Source organism: Chiloscyllium plagiosum, unplaced genomic scaffold, assembly GCF_037043375.1.
Source record: "Chiloscyllium plagiosum isolate Xiang-an unplaced genomic scaffold, Cpla_swu_hap1 HiC_scaffold_28, whole genome shotgun sequence".
Taxonomy (NCBI): Eukaryota; Metazoa; Chordata; class Chondrichthyes; order Orectolobiformes; family Hemiscylliidae; genus Chiloscyllium; species Chiloscyllium plagiosum.
Genome location: NW_028270166.1, coordinates 6,458,007 through 6,474,298, shown reverse-complemented (window position 1 = coordinate 6,474,298; position 16,292 = coordinate 6,458,007). Strand labels below are relative to the sequence as shown.

The following is a 16,292-nucleotide window of genomic DNA, read 5'->3' as shown; positions in this document are numbered from 1 at the left end:
GGCTCACTATTGGGACAGTGAGTACAAAGAGAATTTTACTCTGTTTCTAACTCCACCCTGTTCATGTTCTGGGGGTGTTTGAAGGCGGAAAGTGCAGAGAAGCTTTGCTTTGTATCTCGCTCCATACTGTCCCTGTCCTGGGAGTGTTTCATGAGGGACAGTGGTACAGGGAACCTTATCCAGTATCTAGCCCTGTGCTGTACCTGTCTTGGGAGTGTTTGATGAGGGACAGTGTAGTGGGAACATTACTCTGTATCTAACCTCGTGTTGTCCCTATCCTGGCAGTGTTTGATGGGACAGTGTAGAGTCACTCTTGCCTCAATAGTGAAGCTTCTACAGTTCACTGCCCTCCAGTACAAATACCAAAATCTATTGAATTGTTCTGATCTGGAACAGTATTCTCATCAGTATTTTGCGCTTTCTTACAGAAATCTGGCACAAATGAACATCTGTGCTGTCAGTCAAAAGAAATCTAGATGTCTTCAAACAACATGATTCCCATCCTGATTACAGAAAGACTCTCTGATCAGAAACTAACAAAGTGCTGCAATGGCAGTAAGTATATTTTTGTTGATGCAAATGTAGGAGGATCAATGTCTAGAGGTCATATATTTAAAATCATTAACAAACAATAACAAGGGAAGATGAGGCGAGGTTTCTTCGGTCCAAGAGCTTCCAGGTTCTACCTGATAGGATGTTGGAATCTGACTTTATAAATCATTTAAAAGGGAGACAGACAAGTTTCTGCACAGGAGGAACTTCAACACTTTTGGACAAAGAGTATGGATTATGGCTTTTGTCTGTCTTAAACGTTCTGTGAACACAGACAAGTTTTAGTCAAGAATGAATGATTTAATGTTTTCAAGACAGAGTTAGATCCAGTTCTTAAAGCTAAAGGGAAGAAAACGGGAACAGGGGACTGATTTGGATGATCAACCATGACATGTTGAATGGTAGAACAGACTAGAAGGGCTGAATGGCCTTCTTCTGCTCCAGTTTCCTATGTGAACATGCTTAATATCTGGAACAAGATTAAAAGCTACCTTCATGATTAAGTTTTTTTTAATTTTGGAACCTGCTGCATATCAGATCTGGGCAGAGATTAATGCCACTTTAAGAGACTTCAAATTATACTTAAATCTAAATAAAGATTCTATTGTCTGATATTGGCTGAGAGCACGATTTCGTCCTAAGGGGTGTGACCCACTTAATAAATGTTGAAATCATTAGTCAACGGAAATCCGCCTTGATTTCTATCTGGAACATGCTCAATGACTGAGCTTCCACAGCTCCCTGTGGGAGAGAATTCCAAAGATTCACCAACTTCAGAGTGTAAAAAAACCTTCTTATCTCAGTCTTAAATGGACTACCTCTTCTCCTGAGATTATTTCCCCTGATTTTAGACTCTCCAGCCTGAGAAAACATCTGTGTGTTCCCTGAGCAGAGGGCATTACCTTTCAATTTGTGCTTCCTTCTTTTGAAAGTGATGTTTGCTTTGATCAAACAGCTGCAGTAAACATTGTGAACTGGGACTTTCTGGTAGCGCTCTTGCCTTTGGACCAGTGAGTCCAAGACTTATCCAGAAACTGAACCCCAGCATCTGTGCTGAGTTGAAAACAAAAGAATTGCTGGAGATCACATTGGGTCAGGCAGCATCTGTGGAGAGAAAGCAAGCTAATATTTCGCATCAAGATGACTATTTATCAGAGTTTAGATCAGCATCGAGAGAGGGGAACTTTGGAGAGCCCAAAAGTAGAGACACTGGGTCCAAACCAATCACTGTTCCCAAAATCTTTGCCAAGGCATTCACTACGCTGTCCCAGTATCTGTGGTTCTTATGGCATGTTCACAGAAAATGAGTGAGGGTACCAACTTCTATTTTGCATTGAGGGAACATTGGAGATGTTCCTGCCTTGAACTTTGCAAGTCACTATGGTGCCATGTGAGCCCTATGAAGTATCTTCAATTGAATAAACTGAGTTCTATTACAGATAGAGATCTTCCTAGCATTTTCCCAGACATCCTCCCACATCTCTAAGGAGATTTCTATCCCTAACTTTTGATTCCAGGTTTAAATAACTGTTCTATGTCCTTCGATACCTTATTACATAGTAAGTGGTAGAGAGTACTGACTAAGGGTGAACTCATCGGCCGAAACACTCTCCTTTCCATATCTGATTTATGAGGATTAATTATCAATGTAGTCTTCTTTTGTATGAAGTCAGCAAAGAGTACAATAGGTGAATGGAGATGGAGGTGATAGGTCAGAGAGGAGGGTGGAGTGGATGGGTGGGAAGGAAGATTGACAGGTAGGACAGGTCATGAGGACAGTGCTGAATTGGAAGGCTGGAACTGAGGTAAGGTGGGGGGAGGGGAAATGAGGAAACTGGTGAAGTCCACATTGATGCCCTGGGGTTGAAGTATTCCGAGGCAGAAGAACATGAACACCTCATCTTCAGTGTCTCTACTTTTGAGCTTTCCAAAGTTCCCCTCTCTAGATGCATGTGGGAGGAAATTATTCACTATCCTTTCCTTTTGTGTGAGGAAAAACATCTTAGTAAATTGGGGATTCTGGACTTTCGAATTGGCATAGGATAGTTATAGAATATATCCCCTTAACTTCCTTATGAATATGGTGCACCAAAATATGGAATTATTTTATAGAACAGGGCAGCCCTTTTTGAACTACATTGACACAGATTTATCAGCCATATTGTTTAGGGCCTTTGCTTACCTTTAGGGATGGTTTTGGCTGGTTCGGGGGCTCCCAGGAGGAAGAATCCCATATAAATATGGGTTTTGTTATGACTTGATATTAATTTATTTTGAACATGTATCCAGTTATTTATTTATGTATTTATTTTCTTTTCTCCTTTTTTGGGTTATTGTTAGTAAAGTATGACATCCTATTTTGTGTTTTGGTAGTTTGTAGAATAGATTAGTCATTAGTTTTCTTAATTTTATATTGGCGTTGTTATTATATGTAAAGTGGAATATACTATTTTGTACTAATTTTGTAACTTTGCAAAATATCTCAAAAAATGTTTTTTAAAAAGGCATCTGGATGGGTGTATGAGTAGGAAGGGTTTAGAGGGATATGGGCCAAATGCTGGCAATGGGCTAGGTCAGTTTAGGATATCTGGTCAGCATGGACGAGTTGGACCGAAGGGTCTGTTTCTATACTGTACATCTCTATGACTCTAACAATAGAGACATTCTCCTCAGTGGCTATTGCAAAGCTGATCCTTCAAATACTAAAACAGATTAAATGGACTGTTGCTGTTTATGGGAGTTTGCTGTGTGCAAATTCAATGCACAAATATATAATGGGAAAGGGCATAGTGTCTTACCCGGACATAGTTATGTACGTAGCCCCTGCCCTGGGAGTGTTAGATGGGGATAGTGTAGACAGAATTTTACTCTGTATCGAACCTCATGCTGTCCCTGCTCTGGGACTCTTTGATGGGGACAGTATAGAAAGAGCTTTATTCTGTATCTAACCCCGTGGTGCCATGCCCTGAGAATGTTTGGTGGGGACAGTGTAGAGGGAGCTTTACTCTGTATCGATCCTGTGCTATAACTAGCCTGGGAGTGTTGCATGCTGATAATAACTGCACTAATAATTCTGCAGTTTAACAGGCATAAATTACACAAAAAGGGAGAAAGATCAGTTGTGCTGAGCCATCTTATTTCCTGGATAAACTCCTGATGCAGTGAAATTGTGCTTTGTGTAAACAAGGAATTCCTATAAAAGGAATTTACTGGGATACATACTTAGCTCAGGTAATAAATAGTTTAATTTAGAAGGTTGAATATATTATGCAAATGAAGAAAGGGCCGACACATTTTTATTGCATGTTAATACTTAGTGCGAGGATGCTGATTTACATAAAATCTAAATAGGACCAGTCACTATGCAACAGATCAGTAACCAAGGCAACAGACCCTGTGTTAACTCTCATTGACTTAAACATGTCACCTGAACAAAGCCTTGTCATAAGAATTTTTTTGTATTGAGTGTGAATCCTTCTGTTCACATCCTGTCTTGCCAAGACTCAGTGGGTGCAGGCACCTCCCATGTTTTCCTTTACCATATGGAATAGAAAGATCCCATTTCCAATCCGTGACCTCAGGCAGCGTGCTCAGTGTCAATGCTGCAATTCACTGGGGATTCCAATTGATCCTTAAATGTTTATGCAGAGCCCCCACTGCTGAATCTTGATGGTTGGCACTAGCCTGCCAGTCATCCTTGGGTGGCATGTCAGAGGCACCCTCCTTCCCCGCCCTGACCTCATATAGGGTTCCCAGGTGTTTACTTTCCAGCAGGGGTTGATGGATCATCGCTGGATAGTGTTCAGAAATCGTGTTTCCTTTGTCAGGAAACCATCTGTAATAATGACCCCAAACCAACCTTGGGTAGTTTGACATTGTACCATCTGGCCTGGACTATTTACCATCCAAACCAGGTTTAATCCATGAAAATGCTGAACTAGAATGTGGGAACATAAGATCCAGAAGCTGGAGTAGGTCATTTGGTCCCTTGAGCTTGATTCTATAAAATCATATGTGACTTTCCACTTCACTTTCCCAGCCAATCCTCATAAGCTATTGGTTACCAACAAATCACGACATGTCATAGGATCACTGCTGGACTTCAGACTCAGTTTACTCATCCTTTAATATTTCCTAATACCCACCAACTCTTTTTTTAAAAGAAATTTATAGAATCTTACTGTGTGGAAGCAAGTCATTTGGCTCATCAAGTCCACACCAATCCTCCAAAGAGCATCCCAGCCAGACCCAGCCCCTTACCCTGAATTTCCCATGGTCAATCCACCTAACCTGCACATTTTTGGACTGTGGGAAGGAAACCACACAAGCACAGGGAGAATGTGCAAAGTTCACACAGACAGTTTCTTGAGGTGAAATTGAACCTGGGTCCTTGGTGCTGTGAGCCACCATGCCTACAGACTCACTAGCAACCTGTGGTGAAGCATTCCACAATTAGTAATCTCCCCAGATGGCTTCACATACAATTATACAAATGTTTCTTTTGTGTTTTTACCCTCCTCTAGTTTTGAAGACGGACAGCAACAATTCACATTTGCTTAGTATCTTTGGCTTGTATAATGACCAAAGGCACTTCCCAACAGCTTTAGAATGCTACCACATCTACCTTGACAAGTTCCTTGTGAATTTTGAATGGTTCAATTAGGTCTCCCCTTACTCTTCTACATTTCAATGCATACAGGCTTAATCCACTCAACTCCTCATCATAAGACGGTTCCTCCATACCTGGTAACAGTCAACAGAACTTTCTTTGGACTGCCTTTAATGCCAGTAAATCTTTCTTCCGTAAAGGGACCAAAACTGTTCACAATATGCCAGTTGTAGTCTGATGAGTGCCTTGTTCAATTTTAGCAAAACCTCCCACTTTTATATTCCATTCTCTTTGACATAAAGGCCAACATTCCATTTAATCTTACTCCTAGAGGGACAGCGATATATTTCCAACTCAGGATGGTGAGTGACTCAGAGGGGAATTTGCAGATGGTGGTGTTCCCATGTTTCTGCTGCTCTTGTCCTTCTAGATGCTTGTGGCTTGGGTGTTGCTGTCCAAGGTACTTTGGTGAGTTGCTGCAGTGCATCTTGTGGATGGTACACACTGCTGCTACTGAGCACCTGAAAGAAAGTGAGGACTGCAGATGCTGGAGAGTTAGAGTCAAAATGTGTGGTTCTGGAAAAGCACAGCAGGTCAGGCAGCATCCAATGAGTAGGAGAGTTGACTGATGAAGGGTTTATGCCAAAAACATTGACTCTCCACCTCCTCAGATGCTTCTTGACCTGCTGTACTTCCCAGCACCACAATTTTTCACTCAGCTATTGAGCGCCATTGTTGACAGGAGTGGATGTTTGCAGATGCTTGCAATCAAGCTGACTGTGTAGCCTTGGATGGTGTCAAGTCTCTTGAGTGATGTTGGAGCCGCACCTCCAGGCAAGTGGGGAGAATTCCATCACACTGTTGACTTGACCTTTGCAGATGGTGAACAGGCTTTGGGGAGCAGGATGCGAGTTATTCACTGCAGGATTCTTAACACTGAACCTGCTGTTGAAGCCACTGTATTGATATGGCTAGGGAAGTTCTGTTTATGATCAAAGGTAGCATGCAGATTAGGAATGGTTACATAAAATTTGGGGGGTTGGATCACTCAGTTAGCTAGATGGCTGGTTTTCACTGCACTGTGACACCAACCTGTGGGATCAATTCCTGCACCAGCTGAGACTAACATGAAGGACTCTCCTTTAAAACCTCTCCCACTCATCAGGTGACCCTCAGATTAAACCACCGTCAATTGTCTCTCTTTAAGGAGAGCACAACCCCATGGTCTGGTACAACAATGGCAACTTTATGTAAAGTTGGTGCCTTCTAACTAAGTTCTTAAGGAAGAGAGGAAGGTGAAGAAGTTTAAGAAGTGAACTTCAGAGTAGGGTAGACCTCTGGTCAGCACTGGTGGAATAACAGGAATAATGAGAATGCACAGGAAGCCAGAACTTGATCATAGCCAGTATACTTCTAGAACTAGAACACAACAGCATAAGAACCAGAAGTTGTTTCTCCCTAACAATTAATGGCAAGCAACTCTTGAGTCAAAGTCGAGTCGGACTCACTAATGGCCGTCCTTGTAACAAATCAGGCAAACCGCACAATGGGAGACACTTGCTGATGGGAGGTTCCAACAGAGATTGTATCCCCCAAAAAAAATGTCAAATAGCACAGGGAAAGAGAGACAAACAAATTTGTCTGAACATTGGATCTGGCAGGAATGTAAAGCCAATGCAAATAACAATCCTGTCTCGGTGAAAAATGTGCCATGCATTGTTTTATAACACGCAAAGGTTCATGCCCACTGAAAAAATAATTCGGGAAATATTTGAAGGGAGAAACATTAGAGGGCTATGGGGAAAGAGCAAAGAACTAGGATTATCTAAAAAGAGCTACCAAAGAGCAGGCTGAATGGCCTCCTTCTGAGCACTTGAATGCTGTTGTTTGATTCAGAAAAGCTGCTATTCCCTGTGGAAATCACTGCTGCATTACTGTCAATTTATATCTTGCTTTGTGGCTGATATAAGTCCATAGTTAAATTGATATGAGACTCCCCTCTGCCCACGCTCCCAAATCGCCTCTTCCTCCAACCCCACTCTCAAACATATCCCCCCTCCCCACCCACCCGCGACGTAGTTAGCTCTCTATCGACATGCACACAAGCTGTTTTTCCTCCTGACTACCTCCCCCCCGCCCCCACTTACTTCTCCTAAGGCTCTTGTCTGAGGGAGTTGGACAAAGAAGCTCCATTATACCATAGCCAGGGAAAGTTCCAGCCAACAATACGGACGGAGGTGTCAATAGCAGAGTGCGCATTGTGCACGCCTGAGAACTCCTTTCAAATCTCTGTCTGAGTTCCAACGAGTGATGGCATTGTGTCCAGTTAACTCACCCCACCCCCAGCCGACCCCACTCAGCTCTGACCCACAGCGAGCGTGCAATATTTCAAACCCCATGAAAACAGTATTACAATAACGTGAACCAAACAGATGATTAGGTCTTTCTCCTTCTGGAAAAAGACAGTTTGTCCATAAATGTCGCCGTACGTTCAGCACTCAGTGTCAGGTGAAATAAAGTGATTATTTCAGGTTTATAACCAAAAACAGATCTTTCATTTCTGTAGCACCTGTCAAGATCTCTGGATGTCCCGGAGCACTTTACAACTAACATAGGAAGTACGGCAGCCCATTAGTGCACAGCAAGATTCCACAAGCAGCAATTAAATCAATGGCCTGCTTTGTTTATCTGTTCTGGGTGGGCTTGCTCCACAGATTGTGTCATGATCTAGGCACAAACTTTTGCTGCAAACTTGCACAGGTACAAATCAGGAGCAAAAGTGACCACAAAACACATTTCTACAGGAATTTAAGATGTTTTTGCTTAAACTTCAATATTTCGAGGATTTCATTTTAATTTCTGCACCTAACATTCAGAGGATATGTTTCAACCTTTTAATGCTCAGCGTACATGGAACTGAGAGATCAGAAATGGGTCACCCATCCATTGCTGTTTTTCTCATTCCCACACACACCCTCTCCCCATGTTCCTCTGTGCCCTGAAGAAGTCATATCGCACTCGAAGCATTAACTGTTTCGCGCTCCGCAGACCTGCTGAGTTTCTCCAGCATTTTTATTTAAGATTTCCATCTTCCGCAGTCTTTCGCTTGTATTAACCCTCAATCCCACTTCCCCTTCGCCCCGTATCCCTCAAATCTACCACTCGCCCTCTCCTCCTATTCGTGAATCCCAGGTCCCTACCGCCTCCGCGTTTCCCTCAAACCCACCTACCCAGCTCCGTGCAGGGTACTGTGATTAAATTGTTCGGCAGTTTCTCACACAAACATGGCACTCAAATTCATTGTAAAATCAACGTATGCAAATGAGTGGTTTTTCTTCCCTGACAGAGTTTGTTGCTAAGTGACGACAGAAAGAATGAAAGAAAACAGCATGAATGTTTAAAAAAATAATCTGATCAGGATTTAACCTCGTAAGCCACCCAACGTGGAGAAATAAAAAGGGTCTTAAATGAAGTTGTAGATGATGGATCAAGCATGGAGCATTCAGATGTAAACATAGGGTGAAGGGACAAAGCGAAATTGCCAATGGGAATCTAGAATTTTCCAGAAAGAGAGAGAAATCTACTTGATGGGCACCCTCCTTTGGTCAAATCTAAAAACCAGATCAAAATATAAAATCGGAGAGTGAACAGCTGGAGTGAGATTGTGGCTTCAATTAGTGGGAGTAAGGTTCCTTTATCTAAAACAAGTTGATTTTTTTTAATTTGACATATCGTGATGGTTTAGAGGAATCGCAGACTCCTGCTCCCCCACTGTGTTTGCCCATCATTAAAAACTTTTACCCACCACCTCCATTTCACAGGGAGCAGCAGTCCATCATAACTCCTGAGAATCTCTCCCTAACTGGTCTACGGGTGTCCCTACAGCACGTCGACGGCAATCATTCAAGGAAGGAACTCACCCCCAGGTTCTCAAGGTGCACCTGGAAATGGACAAAAATTCTGATCCAGCTATTGATGCCCACATCCCCTGAATGAATATGCTTTTACATTTTATTTTAATTTAAAAATAATTCAATTTAAACAATTATTTTAACAAATAAATTGATTTATTCCGCCTTGTACTTGCTGATTGGTGACAGCCTATTTGTGCACAGCAAGATCCCACAATCATTGGGTGATGGTTGAGGAATGAACAATAGGCAGAGAGCACCTGGTTAAATCTCCCTTCTTCAGAAAACTGCCTTGGGACTTTTCACATCCACCTGATAAGGCAGTGGGGCTGCAATTTAACATCTCGTGAGGTTAACAGCCCAGCGCTCACTCAGTTCTACACTTAACGGCCTGGACAGGGTGGAGTTTGGGAAGATGTTTTCATTGGCAGGAGAGTCGAGGGCACAGACTTTGAGTAAAGGGAAGACCCTTTAGAGCAGAGATAAGGAGAAACTTCTTTAGCCAGAGAGTGGTAAATCTGTGGAATTCATTGCCACAGAAGGCTGTGGAGGCCAAGTCATCGCGTATATTTAAAACAGAGGTAGATAGATAGGTTCTTAATTGCTAAACAGTGCAAAGGTTACGGGGAGTAAGTGGGAAAATGGAAACCTATCAGCTGTGATCGAATGGTGGAGTAGACTTGATGGGCCAAATGGCCTAATTTCTGCTCCTATGTCTTATGGTCTTATGGGTATCAGGATTATGTGCTCAAGACTCTGAAGTGAGAGTGTGAAATCACATCCCTTGGGTCCAGAGGAAAAGGAACAACCCACTGAGACCCTGGTTGGTATGACTAAGGTGAGAGTTGCAGGAGGCAAATGGAGTGATGGCTGAAGAGGTGAGTTAATAGAAAGAGGGAAGTGAGGAGGGTGCATTTAGATAGGACCCTTTCTCTCTCAGAGTGTGGTGACTCTGGAACATTCTTCCCCAGTGAGCAGTAGTGGAGGGATTATGAAATATTTTAAGGTAGAGATGGAGAGACTCTTGGCTTAGAAAGAAGTCAATGGTTATTTGGGTTTGGGGAGTGCGGAAACAGGAGTGTGGAGTTAAGGCTACAATCAGGTCAGTGGTGGAGCAGGTTGGAGGGGCCAAACGGCCTATTCCTGTCCCTATTTGGCATGTTTATATGTAAAGAATGTTCGGGGCTCTGTCAATCAGAGGAAGATGGTGAGGTTGGTGAACTGCAGAAGAGGATGCAGTGGAGTGAGGAACGTTGTGTGGAGAGAGGGATTGGGATCAGACATAAGAGAGGGATCGAACGAGGGATGAGGGACAAACCAGAAGTGGAATAGTGAAGGACTCATAATCTCAAATCGAAGACATTCCATGGAATGCTCGGATTGGGGTGGGAAGCAAGGTCTGTGGTGATGATAACACCTTTGGAGTTACAATCCGCAAAATTACGAAGCGATCAGTCAAAATATGAACTTGTCCAGTTCAACAATGGTCAGGAAGCGACATTGAGAAATCTGAGCAGTGCGGGTGCTGCGTGGGCAAGAAAATAGTAGCAAAAAATAAAACACAGGCAGAACAAAGGGGACCAGGGCTGTGGTGAAAATCTTTGTGTCGGTCCTTTCAGTCTCTCGTGAAAGCCGTTGCATTGTTCACTGCAGAGTCTCACGTTCCAAAATCAAAATAAAACTTAGCTTTTCTGTTTCAACCCATTTATCTAAGGGTCTCAATTAAACCTGAAATTATAGCTGAAAGTAAAATTTTGCATTTAAGAGAGCATTTCTCAGCTGCCTCATTTTTATTCTCTTTTATAATTTTAATTTGGGTAACTTTTTGTCCTCAGAATTTATTCCTTGGTATTAATTGTTAATAAAAGACTGTGCAGCTGCATCTTATGCTACGCCTGTTCATGTGCCAGCCTGCCATTATCTTAGAGGGTTCGGGATACCATCTGTGTACCAGGTTACAGAGAGAGGGGGAGAGAGAAAAAAAACATTGTGATATGCAAATTGTAAGGCCATGCAATTAAAATGAATAGTGAGGCTGATAGGTAAAATGGGAGCTTCATCTTCTGTCAGAGACACAGGCCCACTCACCAAGGATATGTTCCTGTGTGATTTTGAAGGGCATGAATTTCTGCACTGTGAATCTGTGTGCATTTGGTCCATCTGAGTATGTTTTTGTACATGTACCTATCTCTGTGAGGCTGCACTCAAGTGTGTTTGTACGTTAGTCTGTCGGAAGGGCAGGTCCATCTGGCATTAATGCCTAAGTGGCTGGGTATATTCTGTAAACATGCCATGTGCCTGTGTCTGTATGTTTGCATGTCTGTGTTTCTGTACACATTATTGCCTGCCTGCATCTGGATCAATGTGTGGGAATATGTGCAACCTAAACAATAAAAGGTCATTGAAAATCAAACATAAAATCAAGATGAGATCAAGGTCAAGGACTGAAGGTTTTCAACAACCCCCCAGTTTTCCATGGTCTGTGCACCCTTTTGTAAATTCCACACCTTCTCTCCCGGGTGCAGTTCCACAAGTGTCAGGGCTATTGGGAGCTGGCCTGGCTACCCACTGTTTATGTGATACAACCAGAACAATTTGCACTTACGTAGCACCTCTAGGAGAAAAATGTCCCAAGGAGCTTCACAGGGAGTTGTCAAATAGAATTTGACACCAAGTTATGTATGGGATCCAAGGGTAGATGGAATTGGCCACCAAATATTGGCCCAGGATACTGGGAATAACTCTCCCATCTTCTTTGAAATAATCAGCATGAACTCTTTTATATCCAGCTAAGAGAAGGGCTAAGGGGACCTCAGTTTAACATCTCGTCGTCACCTTCAACAATCCAGTTTTGAGTTTGAATTATATGATCGTGTCACTGGAGTCTGGCATGAACCCACATTGTACTGATTCACAGGAATGAGTGTTACCCATTACATACCTGATGACCCATTAGTTTACTAAGACAAGAACAGTAGTACTGAAGATTTTTTTTGTCTCCTGCTGAGATAGAACAGCTAGATTTTTTGAATGATCATTGTGCTAAATTACCTTTCCATGTGATTTCTTTTCACCCTTGTCTGGCATGCTGTCTTGTGTTTGCCGATCTTTCACATGCTGAAATCATTTCTGTGATCATTGCCCTCTCTATGGCAAATCTAGCCACCACATTTCTAACTCATGTAGTCAACGCGAGAATGTTGGACAGGTTAGGCCTAGACCCATTGGGGTTTATGAAAGGAAAAGCATTTGAATTGAACCATATAAGATCTTGAGAGAACTGGATAAGGCAAAATCCGGAAGCATCTTTCCTCTTGTGGGGGAGACTAAAACAAGAGGATAAAGTTTAAAAATAAGAGGCCTCCTTTATAAGACAGAGATACAGGTTTTTATTTTCTGTAAAAGGTTGTGAGTTGGGAGTTCTCTTCTGAAGAAGGTATCGGAGGTAGTTTTTTAATTAATTCAAGATTGATTTAGATGAATTTCTAATAGACAAGAGGGTCAAGGGTTATAGACTACAGACAGGAAAGTGGAGCTGAGACCACAGCCAGATCTGACACGATCTTATTAAATGGTGGAGAGGAGTCAAGGCACTGAATGGCCTACTCATAGATTCATCGAGTCACACAGCATAGAAGCAGACCCTTAATCCTAAACAAAACTGGTCCCACCTGCCTGCTCCTGGCCCATATCCCGACAAAGCTTTCCTATTCATGTACTTATCCAAAAGTCTTTTAAATGTTATAATTGTAACCCACATCCACAACTTCCTCAGGAAGTGCATTCCTCCTACTAACTCTCGACAAAGGTCTGCGACCATTAGTCTGCACAATAAAATGACCAGAAACGTTAGCAAATATCACATAAGTAATCCAAACCTGTCATCAGCATCCACTGATTCCTTTTCACCACCATTTCTCTTCCATGTTTCTCTCTCCTGTGTCACCTGAATTTCCAGCACTTTGCCTAGTTCCATTCAGCAATGGAACCCTAACCCAACCCGAACCCAAACCCTAACTCGAACCTTAACTCTAAACATAACCCTAACCCTAACCTGAACCTGAATCCTAACCCTAACCCTAAACCCAACTTTAACCCTACCAGCAAAGGAACCCTAACCCTAACCCAAAAGCTAACATGAACCAAAACCGAACCCAAAACCTGACCATAACCCTCACCCTAAACTTAACCCAAACCCTATCCCTACACCTAGCCCTAAACCTAAACCGAACCCTAACCCTAAACTGAACCTTAACCCTAGCCTTAAACCTAACCTGAACCTGAACCTGAACCCTAACCTTAACCATAAACCTAAACCTAATCATAATCCTAACACTAATTTAACCCCAACTCCATCCCTAACCCGAACCCTAACCTGAACCCTAATCCTAACCCTAACCATACCCTAACCTTAACCACAATTCCAACCCTAACCCTAACCTTAACCCTAACCCGAATCCTAACCTTAATCCTAACCCTAACCCGAACCATAAACCTAACCCTAACCCAAACCCTAACCTTAACCACAATTCCAACCCGAACCCGAACCCTAACACTAACCCTAACCCTAACCCTAACCTTAACCCTAACTCTAACCTGAACCCTAACTCTAACCTGAACCCTAACCCTAACCCTAACCCTAACCCTAATCCTAACCCTAACCTAACTCTAATCTACCACAAGTATCTCTAACTCCTGTGCTCGCTATTTGTTTAATACATTCACGTTCCAGCAGGGATCACTTGGGGAATCAGTGATCAACAGTTGGGGTTCATTTCTGCCATCCGGTCTGCTGATGATTTGGAAAGTCTCAGGTTTGATCTACTCATTCCATGTTGAAGCTGACTGCAGGCAATTGGTGATTATAAACCTAGGATGTGGGGCCAGGGGAGATGGGGATATGCAACATGGTGTTAGAATCTTTTGGTTAAAAATCAGCAGATTACCACAGACCTGCAGAATCTAGAATTCTATATCTGCCTCCTTATTTCATTTGTTCACAGGATTTAGGCCAGCATTTATTGCCCATCCCCAATTGCCTAAAGGGCAGTTCACAGTCAACCATATTGCTGTGGTCTGAAGTCACGTGTAGAGCAGTTTGGATAAGGACAGCAGATTTCCCTTTCTAAAGGACACTAATGAACCAGATGGGGTTTTCTGACAATGGGTAAGTGCTTGCTCTTGGCCTAGCTTTCTATTCCAGTTTTTTTTTTATTGAATTCAAACTTTAGTATCTGGTTGTGGCATTTGAACCTGTGGCCCCAAGATATTATCCTGGAATTCTGGACTACTAGTCCAACTACATTACTACTCTGCAAAGTATGTGTGTTTGTGTCTATACAAGTATGCAGTTAAAGTTTTGTGAGTGGTGTGTCATTTGTGTGTTAGTGTTTGTGAATGTGAACTTGTCTGTATGTGTGTCTGGACCGAGGGCAACTCCCTTAAGACTGGGCTCTTTGGTGGAAGTATGTTGGAGGGATTGGAGCAGAGGGCAATTAGTCTGCTTTCTTACTGCTCACTCGTTTTGCCCCTACATGGATGCTTGCTCACAGGATTCCCACCTTGCCTCACCTTTTAACATAGACAGAAGGCAGCTAGTCATGTTTGCCAGCAGTGGACAGTCAAGGGAGGGGCGGGCATGTTGACATGTTGGTACCACACTATATCAGTGTCTCACCTATCGCATTGAGGAGGTTCACTGAACCCAAAACATTAACTCTGATTTCTCTCCACAGAAGCTGCCAGACCTGCTGAGCTTTTCCAGAAATTTTTGTTTTTGTTTCTGACTTACAGCATAAACAGTTCTTTTGGCTTTTATTGCCCAGTGGAAGGGGCTGGTGAGCTGTAAGTTGCAGCAGTGATGTGCTGAGCTGTTTTACAGGCAAGTCTGAGAGGTGTCATGCCGATACAATAGAACCAAATTCCTACAGTGTGGAAGCAAGTCATTCAGCCCAAGTACACACTGACCCTCTGAAGAGTGTCCCACTCCTCCACCCTATCACGCTGCATTTTCATGGTCACTCCACCTAGCCTACACATCTTTAGACCACATGTAGACACAGGGAGAACGTGCAAACTCCACACAGACAGTGGCCTGAGGGTGGAATTGAACCCATGTTCCTGGTGTTGCGAGACAGCAGTGCTAACCACTGAGCCACCATGTTGCCCGCAATGCTGACATCTGTGGCTGGAAGGTGCTGGAGGTTGGTGCCCGTTACAACAGAGATGTCGCCTCCAGCAGTAATTCTTTGGCTTTCAAGCGTTTTGAAGCATCCTGAAGTTAATGAAGACACAAGTCATTTTGCTTACTTATGGGACCTTACTGTGCATAAATTGGTTGTCACATTTCTCCTGACTACAGAGATGTCACTTTGAAGTGAATCATTGTGCATGAAAAATACTTTAGGGTTCCTGAGGGACCTGATAGGACGCTTCATATAAATCCAAATCTTCTCTTTGTGTTTAGTTCTCAGTTTTATTTTGAGTCTTGCCCTCCTGAGCTGTCAGGCTGCATTACTTTGCTTTCTGAAGCTTATTGTGGATTATAAGGATAGTTCTGCTTTGAAGATTGTGAACTTTAAATGGTGAAATAGTCAGAAGTTGAAGAAGGGAGTTCAATACAATGCATTATTAAATGTGATCCCTGAGCAGACCACACCTGGGATAAATATAACAGGTTTCAAAGGGTTCACAAAGATATGACAACCTGATTTTGTGAAACATTTGTGAACAACATATAATCATAGAATCCCTACAGTGTGAAAACTGGCCATTCGGCCCAACAAGTTCACACCGACCCTCCAAAAAGCATCTCATTCTCTGCCTAATCCCTGTAACCCTGCATTTTCCATGGCCAATGCACCTAACCTGCACATCTCTGGTCACTATGGGCAATTTAGCATGGCCAATCCTTCTATACTGCACATCTTTAGACTGTGGGAGGAAACCAGATCACCCAGAGGAAACTCACATAGACACAGGGAGAATGTGCGAACTCCACACAGACAGACACCCAAGGATGGAACCACTGAGCCACCATGCCATCCTCTTTATAGATCATAGAAATATACAACACAGAGACAATGTAGCAGAGGTTTAGATTGTTAGGTGGAATGAATGGCTTGTCTAATGAGGTTGAATAGACTGAGCCTGTTTCTGCTGAAGTTGAGAAGATCAAGGGGTGACTGGTTGAAGTGTATAAGATCCTGACTGATCTTGAC

The 16,292-nt window shown here is 42.8% G+C and overlaps 1 long non-coding RNA gene across 8 annotated transcripts in view; it reads left to right on the top strand.

Moving 5' to 3' along the window:
• LOC122565455 (uncharacterized) overlaps positions 1-16,292 on the top strand; it is a 147,084-nt gene that overhangs the window by 88,597 nt on the left and 42,195 nt on the right. For 7 of the 8 annotated variants that reach the window (XR_006316175.2, XR_006316179.2, XR_015751805.1 and 4 more), the window contains exon 3: positions 429-555. This is a non-coding gene — a long non-coding RNA (uncharacterized LOC122565455). Of the gene's footprint in view, positions 1-428; positions 556-14,075; positions 14,240-16,292 lie in introns of all 8 variants that reach the window. The other variant, XR_006316176.2, reaches the window with a different exon arrangement.